The sequence below is a fragment of the Babylonia areolata genome, chromosome 6 (genome assembly GCF_041734735.1).
Source record: "Babylonia areolata isolate BAREFJ2019XMU chromosome 6, ASM4173473v1, whole genome shotgun sequence".
Lineage (NCBI taxonomy): Eukaryota > Metazoa > Mollusca > Gastropoda > Neogastropoda > Buccinidae > Babylonia > Babylonia areolata.
Genome location: NC_134881.1, coordinates 51,781,523 through 51,794,022, shown reverse-complemented (window position 1 = coordinate 51,794,022; position 12,500 = coordinate 51,781,523). Strand labels below are relative to the sequence as shown.

General features: G+C 45.8%; 1 long non-coding RNA gene across 1 annotated transcript in view; it reads left to right on the top strand.

Moving 5' to 3' along the window:
* The window catches only part of LOC143283141 (uncharacterized), a 105,528-nt gene that overhangs the window by 90,455 nt on the left and 2,573 nt on the right, over window positions 1–12,500 (top strand). The window contains exon 2 of the long non-coding RNA XR_013055356.1: window positions 632–754. This is a non-coding gene — a long non-coding RNA (uncharacterized LOC143283141). The remainder of the gene's footprint in view (window positions 1–631; window positions 755–12,500) is intronic.

The following is a 12,500-nucleotide window of genomic DNA, read 5'->3' as shown; positions in this document are numbered from 1 at the left end:
GGATCGAAATACCCACCAGTCTGATTTTCCGGGACAACTAAACCTGGTGAACAAGTGGGAGTAATCTTGGTTTATCCAGTGAGTTACCAGGTTGGGGCTGTCAGTGGAAGGGTGACTGACCAGTCCAGTCAGCCTCAGTTCAAACCAATCGTGTTTTCCACCTCCCCCTTTCGCTTTAACGCCTCCACCACCACCATCCCCCTTCTCTCTCTCTCTCTCCCTCTCTCTCTCTCTCTCTCTCTCTACTGCAAATGCAATACATACTTTTTGTGTAATGAGTTATGTCGGTTAACAAGGCAAGGCAAGGATTTCATTTCGTGTACCCCCTGGGGGCACTGAAACATTACATACGTTCGTCCTTTACACATATCCAATAAATACAAAAAGAGTGATGTCAAAAACAAGAAGTAGGCTTCTATCACTGGTTACTTTTGTAAACCGCTTCTTTATTAAAAGATCATAAGAGAGTATGTAGAAATTTGGCAGGACACTTTGATTATTCAAAACCTATTTGTCCCCTGGACAACTGAAAAATATCTGGGAATTTCTAAGCCTGTTTATATGACATATATATACATACATGTGTGTGTGTGTGTGTGTGTGTGTGTGTGTGTGTGTGTGTCTTTCCTAGATGCACGTGAGTCACGAGATCCACGCGGCACTGCACAGCTAACAGTCAGGTCCATGAGATAACGGGGCTTGGACTGGGTCAATGCCAAACACGTCACGTCACTGGCTCACTTGATTCAGGGCAGTAAGTTTCTGATACGAAAATGGAAGAAAAAAAATCTTGCGTGTCCGTATCAGTGGAGACTTCTCGAATGTTAAAAGATTTCCGTTATGAAACTGGCGTTGGTCTATTGAGAAACGAATGAATAAACAGTTTTGACTGACTACAATATGGTGTGTGTGTATGTGTGTGTGTGTGTGTGTGTGTGTACATATATATATATATATATATATAGAGAGAGAGAGAGAGAGAGAGAGAGAGATTCAGATTCAGATGTTGTATTCATAAAGGCCATGGCTCCTTAGAAGAGGGTACAAATGCACACATTTTTTTGAAGTCGTACTTTGATGCAGGGAATGGTCATGACAAGGAAACACTACGAAATTTAAACGCTGTGTGCAGGTATAAACCAGACCGTTTTACAATAGTTTATATTTTCAGGGGAGACATCTTCTTCTTCTGCGTTTACTCGTATGCACACGAGTGGGCTTTTACGTGTATGACCGTTTTTACCCCGCCATGTAGGCAGCCATACTCCGTTTTCGGGGGTGTGCATGCTGGGTATGTTCTTATTTCCATAACCCACCGAACGCTGACATGGATTACAGGATCTGTAACGTGCGTATTTGATCTTCTGCTTGCATATACACACGAAGGGGGTTCAGGCACTAGCAGGTCTGCACATATGTTGACCTGGGAGATCGTAAAAATCTCCACCCTTTACCCACCAGGCGCCGTCACCGAGATTCGAACCCGGGACCCTCAGATTGACAGTCCAACGCTTTAACCACTCGGCTATTGCGTCCGTCAAGGGAGACATGAACAAAATAAACTGTAAAAAGCAAAACTGTTCACACTATTTTCGTGGAATAAACTGCTCTCTAATACTTTTTAATTCTGGACAGATTAGCACGAAATGGACTTCATTTTCAGTTGATTGTGTGCACATGTGCAGACAGACAGGCAGGCACACAGAGAGACAGAGACAGAGAGACGGAGATATAGAGAGACAGATACAATAAGAGAGGCTGAGACTAGGATTATTTATTCATTCTAGGGCAAAGCAATGGACGGTAACACAGAGAGAGAGAGAGAGAGAGAGAGAGAGAGAGAGAGAGAGAGAGAACCAATGAACGAACGAATGGATTTCCGAAAGAGGAAAAAAAAAGGGGGGGGGGGGGGGCAGGAAGAGACAGAAAAAGAGAAGAAAGTCAATCTGAGAGAGACAGGCAGACAGACGCAGACACAAAATCCGATAATTTAATCTCTTGAGGCCATAGCCCCGTATAAACGGGGTAATAACTTCTTTTTTGTCTTAACTTTTGACAGGCCGAAACAGAGAGAATGTCAATGGGAGAGAGAAATTGTCAGGACAGTTATATTAAGAGGAAGAGAGAGATACAGGCTGTCAATATGAGAGGAAGAGAGAGATACAGGCTGTCAATATGAGAGGAAGAGATAGATACAGGCTGTCAATATGAGAGGAAGAGAGAGATACAGGCTGTCAATATGAGAGGAAGAGAGGAAGAGAGAGATACAGGCTGTCAATATGAGAGGAAGAGAGAGATACAGGCTGTCAATATGAGAGGAAGAGAGAGATACAGGCTGTCAATATGAGAGGAAGAGAGAGATACAGGCTGTCAATATGAGAGGAAGAGAGAGATACAGGCTGTCAATATGAGAGGAAGAGAGAGATACGGGCTGTCAATATGAGAGGAAGAGAGGAAGAGAGAGATACAGGCTGTCAATATGAGAGGAAGAGGGAGATACATACTGTCAATATGAGAGGAAGAGAGAGATACATACTGTCAATATGAGAGGAAGAGGGAGATACATACTGTCAATATGAGAGGAAGAGGGAGATACATACTGTCAATATGAGAGGAAGAGATAGATACAGGCTGTCAATATGAGAGGAAGAGAGATATACATATTGTCAATATGAGAGGAAGAGAGAGATACAGGCTGTCAATATGAGAGGAAGAGAGAGATACATACTGTCAATATGAGAGGAAGAGAGAGATACAGGCTGTCAATATGAGAGGAAGAGAGAGATACAGGCTGTCAATATGAGAGGAAGAGAGAGATACATACTGTCAATATGAGAGGAAGAGAGAGAGATACAGGCTGTCAATATGAGAGGAAGAGAGAGAGATACAGGCTGTCAATATGAGAGGAAGAGAGGAAGAGAGAGATACAGGCTGTCAATATGAGAGGAAGAGAGAGAGATACAGGCTGTCAATATGAGAGGAAGAGAGAGAGATACAGGCTGTCAATATGAGAGGAAGAGAGGAAGAGAGAGATACAGGCTGTCAATATGAGAGGAAGAGAGAGAGATACAGGCTGTCAATATGAGAGGAAGAGATAGATACAGGCTGTCAATATGAGAGGAAGAGATAGATACAGGCTGTCAATATGAGAGGAAGAGAGGAAGAGAGAGATACAGGCTGTCAATATGAGAGGAAGAGAGAGATACAGGCTGTCAATATGAGAGGAAGAGAGGAAGAGAGAGATACAGGCTGTCGATATGAGAGGAAGAGAGGAAGAGAGAGATACATACTGTCAATATGAGAGGAAGAGAGAGATACATACTGTCAATATGAGAGGAAGAGAGAGATACATACTGTCAATATGAGAGGAAGAGAGAGATACATACTGTCAATATGAGAGGAAGAGAGAAACGATATGAGAGAGAGACAGACAACAGACAAGCAGACACACTGACGGTCAGAAACAGGATCGATCGCACATCGGTGGCCTAGTGGTAAAGCCCCCGACTAGAAAGGAAAGCGAGCGTTCACAGGTTCAAGTCTCATATACCGACCTTGAGTTTTACTCCCCTCCACCCATACACCCCCTCCTACACCAGACCTTGAGTGGTGGTCTGGGTGCTAGTCGTTTGGATGATACAATAAACCGAAGTCCTGTGTGTATCATGCACTTAGCACATGTAAAAGAACCCATTGCTCCAAAAGGATTGTCCCCCAGCAAAATTTTGTAGAAAAAAACTAACTTGATGCACACACAAAAAAACAAAAAACAAGAAAAAAAACTTGCGCGCGCGTGCTCACACACACACACACACACACACACACACACACACACACACACACACAAACACACACACACGCGCGCGCGCGCGCGCACAAATATATAATATATTTAGCATGGTGGCGCTGCACTCTGGCGACGCTCTCTCTCGGGGGAGAGCAGCCCTATTTTCATGATGGAGAAATCTGTTGTGACAACGATACAATACAATACACTGCAATGCACTGCAGTACAATACAATACAATACAATACGATACGATACAATACAATACACTGCAATGCACTGCAGTACAATACAATACAATGCAATGCAATGCACTGCACTGCACTGCAGCACAATGTAACACATTACAATACAATACTATACAGTACAACACGACAAAACACACAACACAACACAATGTGCCAGACGATGAATGCACGTCGACAGAATGAAGGTGTCTATCGGGACTGGCAAACATGAAAACATCACCTCAGCAAACGTCACAACACACGGAAAGAGTTGAACAGAATGTAGGCCGTGTCAGACACTCCACGACACAGAGATGTTGGAGAAAGAAAAGTGGAACGGGGAGACAGCTTCACTCCAAAACGATTGGGACACACACACACACACACACACACACACACGGGGAGTGAGGGGGAGTGAGGGGGGGGGGAGAGCGAGAGAGAGAAAGACAGACAGACAGACAGAGGCACACACACACACAGATAGACAGACAGACAGACAGGCACAGAGAAACAAGAGTCAGACAGAGCGAGACAGGCAGACAAAGGCAGAGACAGAGATCGAACAAGAGAGACAGAGAGAGAGACAGAGAGGCAAAGACAGACACAGAGAGAGACATGGAGAGAGAGACAGACAGACAGAGAGAGAAAAACAGTGAGAGAGAGAGAGAGACAGAGAGAGACAGGCAAAGACAGAGAGAGAGAGAGACAGTGAGAGACAGAGAGAGAGACAGAGAGGAAAAGACAGAGAGACAGAGAGGGAAAGACAGAGAGACAGCGCACTGCACTCGTTGTTCTCTTTTATCTGTGTGGATGTCTGCCGTCACCTCGCTCAATGGTGATCTTCACTGGGCGACAGCCGTCTGGGAATCTGTGACGGACTGGAAGGGAGAGTTTAGTTGTGCTCTCTCTCTCTCTCTCTCTCTCTCACACACACACACACACACACACGCGCGCGCGCGCGCACACACACACACACATACACACACACACACGCTCTCTCTCTCTCTCTCTCTCTCTGTCTGTCTCTGTCTCTGGAAACAGTGCCTTTATCAGTTTTGTTTTGTTGTTCTCGTGTTGCTGCAATGTTGGTAGCAGTTCGGAAGGTGTCCTTGTTTCTGCATGAAGGGTGGCTTCTAGAGGGAAGGGGGGTGTGAGTTAGGTACGGTACGGTATGGTATGGTACGGTACGGTACGGTACGGTATGGTATGGTATTAGTACTTTACGGTATGGTATGGTATGGTATTAGTACTTTACGGTACGGTATGATATGGTATGGTATTAGTACTGTACTGTACGGTACGGTACGGTACGGTACGGTACGGTATGGTATGGTATGGTATTAGTACTGCACGGTACGGTATGGTACTGTATGGTATGGCAGGGCAGCTTAGAGAAGGATGCGGAAGCGTATGGGATGACATGGAAGAGGTCAGGAACGGGTAGAATAAGTCATCGTATGGTTTATGGAATGAGACTGTGTTGTATACTGCACTGCCCTACACTGCATGTGTATTGAATTGTATTGTGTTGCGTTGTGTTGTGTTGCATTGTATCGTATTGTATTGTATTGTATTGTATTGTGTTGTATTGTATTGTATTGTATTGTATTGTATTGTGTCGGGTGTACCCTGATGTCTTGGGCAGTGCTGAGCTGAGGTACAATGAAGTGAATGAAGTGTTTTCTTTTGCGGAATGTCATGCAATGTTCCGATACGCTGTGTTGTGTTGCCTCGCGTTGTGCTGCGATGTCATGTGGTATGTTGCAACAATTTTTGAGCGTGGGAGGGGGGTGCGGGGGGTAATCTGTAGTGGCTTGCGCGAAGAGACGCACACTTTTTATCCAATTGAAAACAGTTGGACATTTTAGGGGGGTCTCACTATCTCTGTCTGTCTGTCTCTGCCTCTGTCTCTGGCTGTCACCCTCTCTCTCTGTCTCTCTTTCTCTCTCTCTTAAGTCTTACATGTCTTCAGTCCTAATGTCTGTTTCATCCCTCGTTTGCATGTGTTGCATGGGCAAGCGTGTGCGTGCGCATGCGTTTTTGTATGTGTGTGCGCGCGCACACCGCATGCATGCGTGCACGATTGCTGCGCGCGCGCGTGTGTATGAGACAGAGAAATATGACAAAGAGAGAGACAGAAGGAGGAGAGCAAGCCACGAAACATGCTGAATAATTCAACAGAAAACTATATTACCCACGCATTGTTTTTATTGTCCACCAAACAGAGCACGTGACGCATGTGGCACTGCCGACCGATTGTGTCCCGACATGAATGATTCATGGCGCTGCTCTGTCATCTCATGGAAATGGAAGCGACGTTAAAATGATTGCACTCACATACTCCATCCACTCCGCGACCCTTCTTTCACAGGAGAGCGCTTCGCGTGTTTGTGTGGAATGGTCCGAACGGTACTTGCTTTGCTGCTCATGTACATGATGTGTTTATAGACATTTTGTTTTTGAGAAGGCTTTTATACGTTTAGAATCAGCTGTACAGAAGGTATTGTGTTTGTGTTTGAGAACGGTGTTGTTGATTCTCGTTGGTGGCATTGTTTCGTGTTTTTGTTGTTGTTTTTTGTTTTCCAGGCTGGTTCATTTTATTAAATTAAATGGCAAACCAAAAATTATTTTTTAGGAAATACCTGACCACGTGTAACAAGAAAAGGGAAAACGCTTTTTTATGTATAGTTTTATTTATAAAATGAAAACATGTCAATCGAAAAAAATAAAGAAAAAACAATAACAAAATAAAATGAAATAAACGAATAAGCATCAAACAGAAAAGTGTATGCATCATAAAAAAACATTCCACTTTCTAAATATCGGTTTCAATTTCTCACGAATCACAGCTCTGATGAGAAACTTTACAGAAAAAGACGACGATGAATCATTTACACCACAGAACCACTGTTTGATTGACAAACGTACAGTCCCTGGGAGAACTGTGTTCTGGCCGTGAGAAGAGCCAAAACTGAACAGAACTGTTTTCATAGTGTGATAATGCGGGTATGCATTTTCTATATGTATTGTATTATTACTCTTTGTTACAGCAAATTTCTCCGTGTGAAATTCGGACTGCTCACCCCAGGGAGAGCCCGACGCCACGCATATCACTCCTGTTTTTGTTTTGTTTGTTTGTTTTGTTTTGATTTGGGTTTTTTTTCTCTCTTTTTTTTCGTGGTTTTGTTTTATTTTGTTTTTTCTACCTGTCAGTGTCATAGTATCCCCATCAAAGTGAATCGTTCAACACAATTTTGCCATGTGTTCTTTCACGTCTGCAAAGTGCATGCTGGACACGGTATCTCGGTTTTTTATTGCATCCGAATGACTAGCGTTCAGACCACCACTAAAGGTCTGACTGAGGAGGAGAAAATAATGGCGGTCAGATTCCCTCGCTTCCGGGGCGGACTTGTTGGGCCTGAAATCCTGGTGTTGTGGATTCACGGTGGTGATATTGATACTGTTTGAAAGTTGGCCGATTGTTTGCTCTTGGTGTTAGTCTTGGTGTTAACGTGGCTGTTTGTCTTGGTGTTAACGTGGCTGTTTGCCCTGGTGTTAACGTGGCTGTTTGTCTTGGTGTTAACGTGGTTGTCCTGGTGTTAACGTGGTTGTTTGTCTTGGCGTTAACGTGGTTGTCCTGGTGTTAACGTGGTTGTTTGTCTTGGCGTTAACGTGGTTGTCCTGGTGTTAACGTGGTTGTGTGTCTTGGTGTTAACGTGGCTGTTTGCCCTGGTGTTAACGTGGCTGTTTGTCTTGGTGTTAACGTGGTTGTTTGCCTCGGCGTCAACGTGGTTGTCCTGGTGTTAACGTGGTTGTTTGTCCTGGTGTTAACGTGGTTGTCCTGGTGTTAACGTGGCTGTTTGCCCTGGTGTTAACGTGGCTGTTTGTCTTGGTGTTAACGTGGTTGTCCTGGTGTTAACGTGGTTGTTTGTCTTGGCGTCAACGTGATTGTCCTGACGTCAACGTGGTTGTCTTGGTGTTAACGTGGCTGTCTGCCCTGGTGTTAACGTGGCTGTTTGTCTTGGTGTTAACGTGGTTGTCCTGGTGTTAACGTGGCTGTTTGCCCTGGTGTTAACGTGGCTGTTTGTCTTGGTGTTAACGTGGTTGTCCTGGTGTTAACGTGGTTGTTTGTCTTGGCGTCAACGTGGTTGTCCTGGCGTCAACGTGGTTGTCTTGGTGTTAACGTGGCTGTCTGCCCTGGTGTTAACGTGGCTGTTTGTCTTGGTGTTAACGTGGTTGTCCTGGTGTTAACGTGGTTGTTTTTCTTGGTGTTAACGTGGTTGGCCTGGTGTTAACGTGGTTGTTTGTCTTGGTGTTAACGTGGTTGTTTGTCTTGGTGTTAACGTGGTTGTCCTGGTGTTGACGTGGTTGTTTGTCCTGGTGTTAACGTGGTTGTCCTGGTGTTGACGTGGTTGTTTGTCCTGGTGTTAACGTGGTTGTCCTGGTGTTAACGTGGTTGTTTGTCTTGGCGTTAACGTGGTTGTCCTGGTGTTAACGTGGTTGTTTGTCTTGGCGTTAACGTGGTTGTCCTGGTGTTAACGTGGTTGTTTGTCTTGGCGTTAACGTGGTTGTCCTGGTGTTAACGTCGTTGTTTGTCTTGGTGTTAACGTGGTTGTTTGTCTTGGTGTTAACGTGGTTGTCCTGGTGTTAACGTGGTTGTGTGTCTTGGTGTTAACGTGGCTGTTTGCCCTGGTGTTAACGTGGCTGTTTGTCTTGGTGTTAACGTGGTTGTCCTGGTGTTAACGTGGTTGTTTGTCTCGGCGTCAACGTGGTTGTCCTGGTGTTAACGTGGTTGTTTGTCCTGGTGTTAACGTGGTTGTCCTGGTGTTAACATGGCTGTTTGCCCTGGTGTTAACGTGGCTGTTTGTCTTGGTGTTAACGTGGTTGTCCTGGTGTTAACGTGGTTGTTTGTCTTGGCGTCAACGTGGTTGTCCTGGCGTCAACGTGGTTGTCTTGGTGTTAACGTGGCTGTTTGCCCTGGTGTTAACGTGGCTGTTTGTCTTGGTGTTAACGTGGTTGTTTGTCTTGGCGTTAACGTGGTTGTCCTGGTGTTAACGTGGTTGTCTTGGCGTCAACGTGGTTGTCCTAGTGTTAACGTGGTTGTCTTGGCGTCAACGTGGTTGTCCTAGTGTTAACATGGCTGTTTGCCCTGGTGTTAACGTGGTTGTTTGTCTTGGCGTTAACGTGGTTGTCCTGGTGTTAACGTGGTTGTTTGTCTTGGCGTAAACGGGGTTGTCCTGGTGTTAACGTGGTTGTTTGTCTTGGCGTCAACGTGGTTGTCCTGGTGTTAACGTGGTTGTTTGTCTTGGTGTTAACGTGGTTGTCCTGGTGTTAACGTGGTTGTTTGTCTTGGTGTTAACGTGGTTGTCCTGGTGTTAACGTGGTTGTCTTGGCATTAACGTGGTTGTCCTGGTGTTAACGTGGCTGTTTGTCTTGGTGTTAACGTGGTTGTCCTGGTGTTAACGTGGTTGTTTGTCTTGGTGTTAACGTGGCTGTTTGCCCTGGTGTTAACGTGGCTGTTTGTCTTGGTGTTAACGTGGTTGTCCTGGTGTTAACGTGGTTGTTTGTCTTGGCGTCAACGTGGTTGTCCTGGTGTTAACGTGGGTGTTTGTCCTGGTGTTAACGTGGTTGTCCTGGTGTTGACGTGGTTGTTTGTCCTGGTGTTAACGTGGTTGTCCTGGTGTTAACGTGGTTGTTTGTCCTGGTGTTAACGTGGTTGGTGGCTGCCGGTGTTCTTTGTGGTGTCGGCGGTGTTATGCTTTGGCAAAGCTGTGTTGTTAAAGTTTGCTTTTAATTTTGTGTGCTCTCTCTCTCTCTCTCTCTCTCTCTCTCTCTCTCTCTCTCTCTTTCGTTATTCTGTGGAACGTGACGTTTAAAATAGCACTGTATTTTGTATTTATTTTCAACAACTGTCCATACGCTCCCCACTTCCACCCCTTGAGACATATGTGTACGAGAGTGAGAGGTGGGGATGATGAGAGAGAGAGGAATAGAGGGAAAGGGAGAAAGACAGACAGACAGAGAAGTGCAACAGACAGACAAATTAACAGACATGACCAAAGACAGAGAGACAGTCAGACTGTGAGAGACAGGCACGCAAAGGGGGAGAGAAAAGTATAAACAGAGAGAGAGAGAGAGAGAGAGAGAGAGAGAGAGAGAGAGAGATTATAGACTTTAGAGAGAGAGAGAGAGATTATAGACTTTAGATTTGTTTTGAATAATCTCTCTCTCTCTCTCTCTCTCTCTCTCTCTCTTCGGTTTTTTTTTTTTCACAAGAATAGTCGGCAGTCGCAAATATGTAGAATCTATGAGAAAAAGAAGAAGAAAACAGACGCTCTTCTTAAAGAGAGAGATTCAGGCAGACAGACAGACATGGAAACACAGAGACAGGCAGAGTGAGATGCGCAGATAGCCAGCTAGCCACCCAGACAGACAGACTGACAGCCAGACAACCAGACAGACAGACAGCCAGACTGACAGACAGCCATCCAGCCAGATAAGCAGACAGACAGACATGCAGATAGGCAGACAGCTAGACAGTCAGACAGCCAGACAGACATGCAGATAGGCAGACAGACAGCCAGCCAGCCAGACATGCAGATACGCAGACAGCCAGACATGCAGACAGACAGCCAGCCAGCCATGCAGATACACAGCCAGCCAGACAGACAGACATGCAGATAGGCAGACAGCCAGCCAGCCAGACATGCAGTAGGCAGCCAGCCAGACAGACAGACATGCAGATAGGCAGACAACCAGCCAGCCAGACATGCAGATAGGCAGACAGCCAGCCGGCCAGCCAGACATGCAGATAGGCAGACAGCCAGACATGCAGATAGGCAGACAGCCAGCCAGCCAGACATGCAGATAGCCAGACAGACAGCCAGACACACAGACATGCAGATAGGCAGACAGCCAGCCAGCCAGACATGCAGATAGCCAGACAGTCAGCCAGACACACAGACATGCAGATAGGCAGACAGACACCAAGACAGAGAGAGACAAGAGGGGCGTGGCTAGTAAAATAATCAGCCCGAGGCTGTATTAATAACATGACATCCACACCCTAGCCACTACGTAACCACTCCCCACTTCCCTCACCCACCCCAACACCCCGCTGCCCCCTCTCCCCCCACCTCGCCCCCCCCCCCTCCGCCCCCACCCACCCCTTACACAAGATGACAAGCGGCACAGACCAGGGCGATAACAGTGTGTGCCGTTGCCATCATCGACAATCGGCTGGCTTGATCCGGGTAAACTATCCTGATCACGAGCTTGGACCAAACTTGGGTCACGCTTCCTGTGATCGCTGACTAAATCGATGCTCGTTAATAAGGGTGGATATTGAGCGATAAACAACTAAACCTGTCACTTGTAACGAACGCCAGCTTGGTTCTTCCTGTGGGTTCTCTTTTGGGGGCTCTGATGTCGTCACGTGGACAAAGATAATTCTCATTTGACGACGACATTCTTCTTTTATCTCTTTTAACACTTTAGAAAAAAATATATATCCTTCGCACTTTCCCTTTTCTAACAAGCTTATTTTCTCTCTTGTCAAAGGTCAAAGTCAGGTTGCCGATAAACTGATATATATTGTTGACACAATACTTCACACGCAGGCGCGCGGGCGAAAACACACGCACGCACGCACACACACACACACACACACACACACACACACACACACTTCTAGAGGGCTAAATGCATGAACACTGACGTCATGAAAACGAAATATTTTCTTTTCCCCCAAAACACACACTCCACTCTTTATGGAGGGGAGTGTAATAAAGACAGGACACACGAGGAAGAAAAAAAAAAGAAAACAGAAAGTCTTTGGGAGAAAAACAGACGACAACACAACAGTTCGTAGCATCTTCAACAGGAACGGAAAAAAATCACAAAAAAACGAACTCCTGCTACTTTTGTGTTGGCATTGATTTGGAAAGGAACCTGCAACAACATTCCAGAGTTACTGTGTCAGGTGACAGTTTTACTCCTCAACGAGAGTCGCCTCCGGCAGTTTTCTTCTGGGGAAGGGCCAAAACGATGAAAACGGCTTTCAGCTTGAACCAAACTGATCTACCCTGCCACTGAATTCCAAGCGCGCGCGCACACACACACACACACACACACACACACACCATGTATCCACCATATCGATACGCAATAACCAACATACGAAGGACACCAACAGTGGCAGGAGTTGTTTTGCGTCATGAAGGAGTCGATCTGGCCTCACCCAGACTCCTGGGAACAGTTGCTATAGCAAGACATCTTAACTCTCTCCATACGAACGGCGAAAGAGACGACGTTAACAGCGTTTCACCCCAGTTACCATCATCAAAATATTGCAAGCGGAAGGCTCTTATACTGAAGAGGTGAATGTTGACAAAGAATACCACAATTCTGACGACGGAAGCTAAAGGTTGGGTCATTCAGACACCCACTGGACATCCGAGGGGTCTGTGTAGAGGAGAAGAGAGGACT